Source organism: Nyctereutes procyonoides, unplaced genomic scaffold, assembly GCF_905146905.1.
Source record: "Nyctereutes procyonoides isolate TBG_1078 unplaced genomic scaffold, NYPRO_anot_genome, whole genome shotgun sequence".
Classification (NCBI taxonomy): Eukaryota; Metazoa; Chordata; class Mammalia; order Carnivora; family Canidae; genus Nyctereutes; species Nyctereutes procyonoides.
In genome coordinates, this window is record NW_026575020.1 from 42,430,305 (window position 1) to 42,438,363 (window position 8,059).

An 8,059-nucleotide genomic window follows, 5' to 3' on the forward strand; every position below is an offset into this window, starting at 1 on the left:
CCTGTGTGGTTGTGTCTTCTCTCATTTATTTTCTGGAATAAAGACTACAGTTCTTTGGTAGGTTCATTTCCCCTCAGGACTTGGGCCGGGGTGTCTAGATGGGATGTTTTTTCTAAGTACCTTCTCTGCAGAAGGCTCTGGCTAGAGGCGACCTCAGAGACAATTCTCTCCACCTGGTATGCCTGCCTACTTCTGTTGTTAGAGATGAGAAAGTAGTTTTCACAGCAAATCTAACCATTTGAAAAGAAGCTGGAAGTGAAGTCACTGAACGTATCACACCGTATTTGGTCCTTTCAGATTAGAGGTTTCTTTTTTTTTTTTTTTTTTTTTTTTTAATTTTTTTTTTATTTATTTATGATAGGCACACAGTAAGAGAGAGAGAGGCAGAGACACAGGCAAAGGGGAGAAGCAGGCTCCATGCACCGGGAGCCCGACGTGGGATTCGATCCCGGGTCTCCAGGATCACGCCCCGGGCCAAAGGCAGGCGCCAAACCGCTGCGCCACCCAGGGATCCCCCAGATTAGAGGTTTCAAAGAATAAATGTATGTGTCATAAATATGCTGAAAGCAGTCTGGTGTAAGGTTTGTAAAATACGAGTTAACTTGGTTGACTCATTGTTTGAAGTTACAAGAGTGAAGAATTTAGGGAATATTCAGGAAAGTGGTATGAGCCATATTCATAAACTCAGCTCCTGGTTTATCAAATGCAAAATGTAACCGTAACCAGTGGACATTCTGTAACAGGCATTTCACTGTTGAGTAAGAGGATCACAAGAGGAATGGTTTTTCAAAGCATGTCAAAAATCAACAGCAAAGGTTTTTTAAAACCAAATATCCCAGAGCTCTGTCCCTTGTTTAAGTTACATACAATTTCTGAATCAGCAAATAGAACTGATTTTTTTAATACTACCGTACAAAAGGGATTAATTCTTCCCTTATAAATTGAATGTTAAATGTTTCCTATATATAATCACTTTGTTCTTAAAATATTATTTGATCCTGGGGCGCCTGGTGACTCAATAAGCTTCTGACTTTTGGTTTTGTCTCAGGTCATGATCTCTGAGGTTGTGAGAGCAAGCCCGGCATCGGCTTCTGAGCTCAGCTAGGGGTCTGCTTGGGATTCTCTCTCTCCCTCTTCTTCTGCCTTCCCCTGCTCTCTCTCCTCAAATAAATCTTAAAATATGATTTGATCCCATCGTATTTATCCTTGACGTCTCTTTCTCTCTTACTCCTGCCCAGTCTTTCAACGAATCCTGTCAACTTCACCTTCAGAATCTATCTTGAATCCAACCACTTCACACCAACACCCAACACTACAGTTTTTGTTCAAGCCGTTGTCATCTGGACTCTTGCAGGGCATTCCTGATGATTTCCCTACCTCCACTAGTGCCTCCTCAGAGTCAATTTTCCACACGGTTGGCCAAAGTGATACTTTTTAAAATCTGAGCACATCATTCCTGTCTTGGTGACTTTGCATCACACCTAGAGTAGAATCCAGAGACCTCCAGGGCCTTGAGTGGCCTGTCCCCGACTGCCTGTCTGTCCTGATGGCCTCTTACTACCGCCTTTGTTCCTTGTGCTCCAGCCACACCAGCCTTCTTTGCTGTTTCTTGAATATAAGGAAGCTCCCCCCCCAAGTCCCTTACATCAGATTCCACAGAGCCCACTCCCTCATTTGTCTGTGTCTGTTTTCAAATATCAGTGGTCAAGAGGGCACCTGACCTCCCTTTCGAAAATCGCAGCCCTGTCACTTCCCAATCCTCCCTTTTCTTCATTTTCTTAATAGCATTTACCACTATCCAATTTTAGACATCAGTTTAATCTTTTTTTCCCATTAGAATATAAGTTCTCGGGCAGCCCCGGAGGCCCAGGGGTTTAGCGCCACTTTCAGCCTGGGGTGTGATCCTGAAGACCCGGGATCGAGTCCCACATCAGGCTCCCTGCATGGAGCCTGCTTCTCCCTCTGCCTGTGTCTCTGCCTCTCTCCCTGTGTCTGTCGTGAATAAATAAATAAAATCTTAAAAAAAAAAAGAATATAAGTTCCGTGTGAGCAGGAACTTCTATTTGCTGCTATATGCCCAGCATGTAAAACCATTTGTTGTCTACATAATAGATGCTCAATAAATAGTTGTTGATTTAAAAAAAAAAGTGTGGTACTTGAGAGCTGAAGGGCTTTGAGAGGCTGACCCATATGGCCCCTCATTGCCCAGATGGAAAACAAAACAAAACAAAACAAAAAAAACCCGAGAGAGACAAAGAAGCTTGGCTGGGATCCCATAGTAAACAGCACAGGTAGAACTCAGGCCTGCAAACACCTATGTTTGGTGTTATACGGATGTCCCTTTCTGTACAGCCTACAAAGCTAAGAATGGCTTGCACATTGTTAAATGTTGAGGAAAAAGAAGAATACTATTTTGTGACACACGAAAAGTAAATGAATTTTTAATTTCAATGTCTGTAAAAATAAATTTTTCCTGGAACATAGCCATGTCCACTCACATACAGAGTGTCTGGCTATTTTCCCACCACAGAGATAGAATGGCATACAGTGAGTATTGTCAGTTCCTCATCACATCTTTTGGGATAGAGAACTGGCTATCCATACCATCTCTGCACTGAAAAAAAATCATATGGGTACGGATTCAATGCCCTCCTGTGCACAGGAGGAGACTAAGACCCAAAGAGCTTTGGCATCAGGTATGCTCTGAGTTAGACTCATAGCTCCAGCTGTGTGAGCAGATGAGTAAGGACTCACTTCAAGTGACAAATACTACTACGGCTACCTTATGGTAGGAATTTACTTGGCTTACGTAACCAAAAAGTCCAAGTGTTCGATACAGTCAGAAATCGATCTCTCGATTGTGTTTTCATCTTGGTTGGTTCATTCTCAAGCAGGCTCTCCCTAGTGGTCTCTGGAGAGAGACTTGAATCCCAGGTATAAAAAACAGATCTGTCAGAATTTATCCCGGGATGTAAGATTATATCTTCCTTCTGCATTTGGTCTTACTTGGCTAGGAGTCCTAATTACACAGAATGGCATTTTGTTTTTAATATGTCCTGTGATCTTTTTAAGCTAGAAATAGAATTTAAAATTTAGCCATAAAAAATCAAATTAAGTTTTCCTCTTCTGAAAGCAGCTCTCTCCCCATTGAGAAGCTTTCTGGTGGGCGACCTCATCAAAAGGAAAGTTATTCATTCAGGTATGTGCTGAGCATCTGCCAAGTGCCAGGGGTGGCGGGTGTGAGATGGTAAGGCACAATCCCCCCCCCTTTTTTTTTATAACATTAATGCAAGTTTTATTCAAGAGATAATATTGAAGAACTGAAGGAACTTAACGAAGGAAAGATTTACCAGTTTTCCACTCTGTAGTAAGAAGTGGAACTGGGGACCATTTACAACACATAAATAAACTCTACCTTTACATTTCTGAATAAAGCTGTATTCACTTCTGAGAGCCATTTAACTTTTGCTGATAAGGCTTTGTGACCATTTTCCAGAGAAAGCAATACCTGAGCTGAGTGCTGCAGGATGTTTAAACACAAGCCAGGCAAAAGGTTTAGAAAAATGTAGGAGGGGGTGCCTGGGTGGCTCAGTTAAGCATCTGCCTTCGGCTCAAGTCATGATCCTCAAGTCATGGAATCGAGCCCCACATCTGGCTCCTCACTCATTGGAGGGCCTGCTTTTCCCTCTCCCTCAGCCTGAGCTCACCCTGCTTGTGTGCTCTCTCTCTGTCTCTCTCTGTCTCTCTGTCTCTCTCTCACTGTCAAATAAATAAATAAAATCTTTAAAAAGAAAAAATAATCTTGGAGGAAGAGGAACAAAGCCTATTGAAGTGAGAGCTAATCATATGAGGAGTTAAGACACCTCTGAACCTCTATACCCATAGGATAAGCCAGGTGTATGTGGCCTTCCACAATCTGTTCCCAAACACATTCTCCCCCTAACCAAACCCAACTGCATGGACACCCCAAACGTGATGCAATCTGCCAGACCTCCCATTGTCCTCGCTCAAGATATTCCTTCTACCTGGGAAGTCCCTTCTCATCCACACCCCACTCGTCAAACAGACATCTTCCTGCTCATCCTCACTGTCCTCAAGGCAGTTAGTTGTCTTTCTGCTTCTCAAACGTCCAATTCTGTTTTAGCTTATGTCACTGTATGTTCGACAGAAATAGAAATGATAAGATTTACATGTTTGTATACTTTTAAAAATTATTTAAAATTTTTTATCACTCAAAAATCACTCTCAGGGCAGCCTGGGTGGCTCAGTGGTTTGGCGCCTGCCTTCAGGCCAGGGCGTGAGGCTGGGATTGAGTCCCACATCGGGCTCCCTGCATGGAGCCTGCTTCTCCCTCTGCCTGTGTCTCTGCCTCTCTCTCTCTCTCTCTCTCTCTCTCTCTCTCTCTCTCTGTCTCTCATTAATAACTAAATATAATCTTTTTTTAAAAAAATCACTCTCATTGAAAATAAGATTAGCCTCAGGGACAAGTTGCTTTCCCCTGAAAACAAAAAGCAAACAAATCAACTCTCTTCTGTATGTGGAATTAATCCTCAAGGCTATAAAAATCTCAACTCCCATGGCTTCAGCTGCCATCCCTGCACTGATGTATCGGAGGTTCCCTTCTGCAGCTCCAGCCAGTCTTCTGAGCCAGACCTAACATCCAGTTCATTCTAGGCACCTCCACCATACTCTCCTGGCATGTTAAATCCAATCTGAGTTCCTTATTCTCCTTTGCCCAGTCACTCCCATGTTCCATGCCATGAGGAAGAACATCATAAATAAAAAATGAGAAAACCCTGAGTTATCTTCGACATTATTTGCCACTCCCCTACTCCTCACATCCTGTCTTCTAAACGATCAATTTTACATATTAGTTATATATGATGTTGTATAGACGCATATAATACATAAAATAAATGTATTATATATATAACATATATAATATGGTTCTACATAACATCATATATATTGTATGTATACTTATAAATATATATATGATCCTTTATAACATAATAACGGGACATACAACAATTATCTCTTCATTATATTTCTTCTTTCTTCTATCCTTCTTGTCCTTGCAACTGCCTCCTCACCTCACCCTTAGATAATTGCAATATATTCAGGACTCAGTGCAGTGAAGGATACAGCCCCTTCAGATCTGTCCTCAAGCCACTGCTTCAATCATCTTTTCAAACCCTCAATTTGACCATGTCATCTTCATTGTCAAAAGCCTTTGAGGGACACTCACAGTTTGTACGTTAAAGGTATCTATCCCTTTGAGGACTTCCCACTTAATAAGAGCTTTCTGTGCCCTCATGACACTCACTGGGTGACCACATGCTTGCTGGATGCCAGGCCAGTGACAAACTTTTAACTTGGAGATATATCTTGGTCTTCTTTTTTTTTTTAAGGATTGTATTTATTTATTCATAGAGACACAGAGATTGAGTGAGAGAGAGAGAGGCAGAGACACAAGCTGGCTCCATACTGGGTGCTGGTTGTGGGCTCGATCCCCGGTCTCCGGGATCATGCCCTGGACTGAAGGCGGCGCTAAACCGCTGAGCCATCCATATCTTGGTTCTGGGCTCATCACAGCTCATTTGGATTCTGTTAATGCCTCGTTTATGGTTGAGGAAAATGAGGCTCATAGAGCTTGTCACTTGCCTTAGGTCCCACAACCAGTGTGTAATAAAGTCAGGTATCAACTCAGGCTACCCAGTTCCAAACCCGGCATCCCTAGCCACCATCCCAGACTGCATCTGCAGAACCAGGCTGCTGCTTTCTGTACAGTTCGGCTGGCAGACGCAAAGCTTTCCAGATGAATGCAAACTCCTCACCTGGCCCTCAGCCCTCCACAGTCTAGTTCCTTCTGCCCCCTCAGCTTCATCTAATGAACCATCCACTGGGCACCCAGTCTCCATCCTGACCCAGCTCCTCTCAGGCCTAGCCTGAGTCACAGTCAGTCATCCTCTAGGACTTAACTCAAAGGTCACCTCCTCCAGGATACCTTTCCTGACACGCCTGCCCTGTAAGCCTGGTGAAATGCCCCTCCTTCTGTGCCACCCACTGTGGAGCACCTGTCACGTTTCACTGCAAATGCTGGCTGTCTTCTCTCCCAACAGACTGGGCTCCTCGTGGGCAGGGACCAGGATGGTTCATTCTGTGCTTGCAGCGCCTAGCCTGGCAAGGAGTAAATGCTTTATTATTGCCCTTTGTCCTGAATTCACATAGCAAATGTCAAAACTAGAAGGGGACTCTGGGTGACTGAGGTTTAATTAATTGACCCTTCCAAGTTCACCCAGGCAGGAAGTGGCTGGGCTGAGACTGACTTTGGGTTTATCTGACTCCAAGGCTAGTGCCCTTTCCATCACTTCCCCAGTGGTCTGATTCAGATGACACACACACATTTTACTAATGAGGACACTGAGGCCAGGGGAGGCAAACTCCTTGCCCAGGTCATGCAGTCCATATTCTTTCTGTGGTCTTTCCTCATCTCAAACAGGAAATGCCCAGGAGGGTCACAAGGTAAGGACTGGGTCCCGAGCTGGGAAAGGGTGTACTGCCTGTGTCCCTTCCCATTGCTCATTTCCCATTTGTCAAACCTGAATGTTTAAATCTTGTATTTAGTATTTACTCTGAAATGACTTTCATCTAACTCCCCCCCCCCCTTGCTCACCAATTTAGCTGTCAGAGTGAATAAATGTGAAGCTGGGTCTCTAGCCTCCCCTGGGCTCACATTACCTTCCTAGAATTACACCCCAGTGGGGCGGAACCGCTGCTGGGGGGGGCACTCCCACGAATTATCCAGTTATTATTGAAGTCTCTTTTTAAACCCAAACCTTGGACCTAGACTCCAGTGGAGAAGAATGGCAAAATTCACCTTGGAGGATGAAATGATCACATCCTGTTTAGTGACCAGGAGAAAGAATGAGATAAAGACTAGATCACATTGTAACCTATATGTGATGCTTATGATGTCATATATGCACGATGCTGATGACATTGTATATACAGATTCTGTATGACATTATACATGGAAGGTGTTTATACAACGCCAGAAACCGAGGTGACACTTTCCAAATATTAGTTTTTAATATATGGTTCATTGTTACGACATTGCTGAGAGATAATGTTGGAATCTCCATTCTGCAAGTGGGGACACTGGGGCTCAGAGAAGCTAAGTGACTTGCCCACAGTCTCCTGTAGGAAGAAATTTAGTATCCTCATGGAATGCACTGAATTTGCTGATCCTGATTTTCTCAAAGTCACTCATATATGGACTCTCCTTCCTGCTAGAGTCAGGAGTTGTTAGAAGAGAGATTTCTTTTTTCAAAGTAAGTTCAGTCCTGTCTCCGTGGAGGTCAGGCAAATCTTGGATTGGAATAATGGCTCAGCAGCTCCTTTAGGTAAGTTATTCGAAGCATATTTGATCATTTGGTTGATTTATGCCCTGCCATCCCCCATTTAAAAAACTGATGTGGCGTCTAGTAGAATAATAGCTGGAAGATGTAGCCGGTCCATCCTGTAAAGATGGGAGCCCTTTGACATAGACCATTTGCTCAATTTTCACAAGGATAAGAAGTGGACTCTGTTGTCACACCCATCTCGCAGATGAGGAAGCTGAGGCTGAAGCAGGAACCGAATACCTTGTCTGGGGCTACCAGGTAATAAAAGCCAATGCTAAGACTGGCTCAAGAGTCTCTCACTATTGAGATTAACACCTCTTATTCCAATTTTGATTTCCTGCGTTCCTAATCTGAACTCAGGAGTGGAACTGCATAGTAGGTGAGAGTTTGGTTTCTGGAGTCTGAGTGCTACAATCTGAGATGGGGCTCCTGCACATTTGTTTCCTCAACTACAAAATACATATAATAACAGGGGATCTGGCTGGCTCAGTCAGAAGAGCATGCAACTCTTGATCTCCGTAGTGAGTTCGAGTCCCACATTAGGCATGGAGCCCACTTTTTAAAAATAAGTATAATAACATAACCTCCTTGTAGTGCTGCTGCAAAGGTTAAAGAGAATAATATAGTAGTTGAGTTTACTCGGTGCAAAGAGA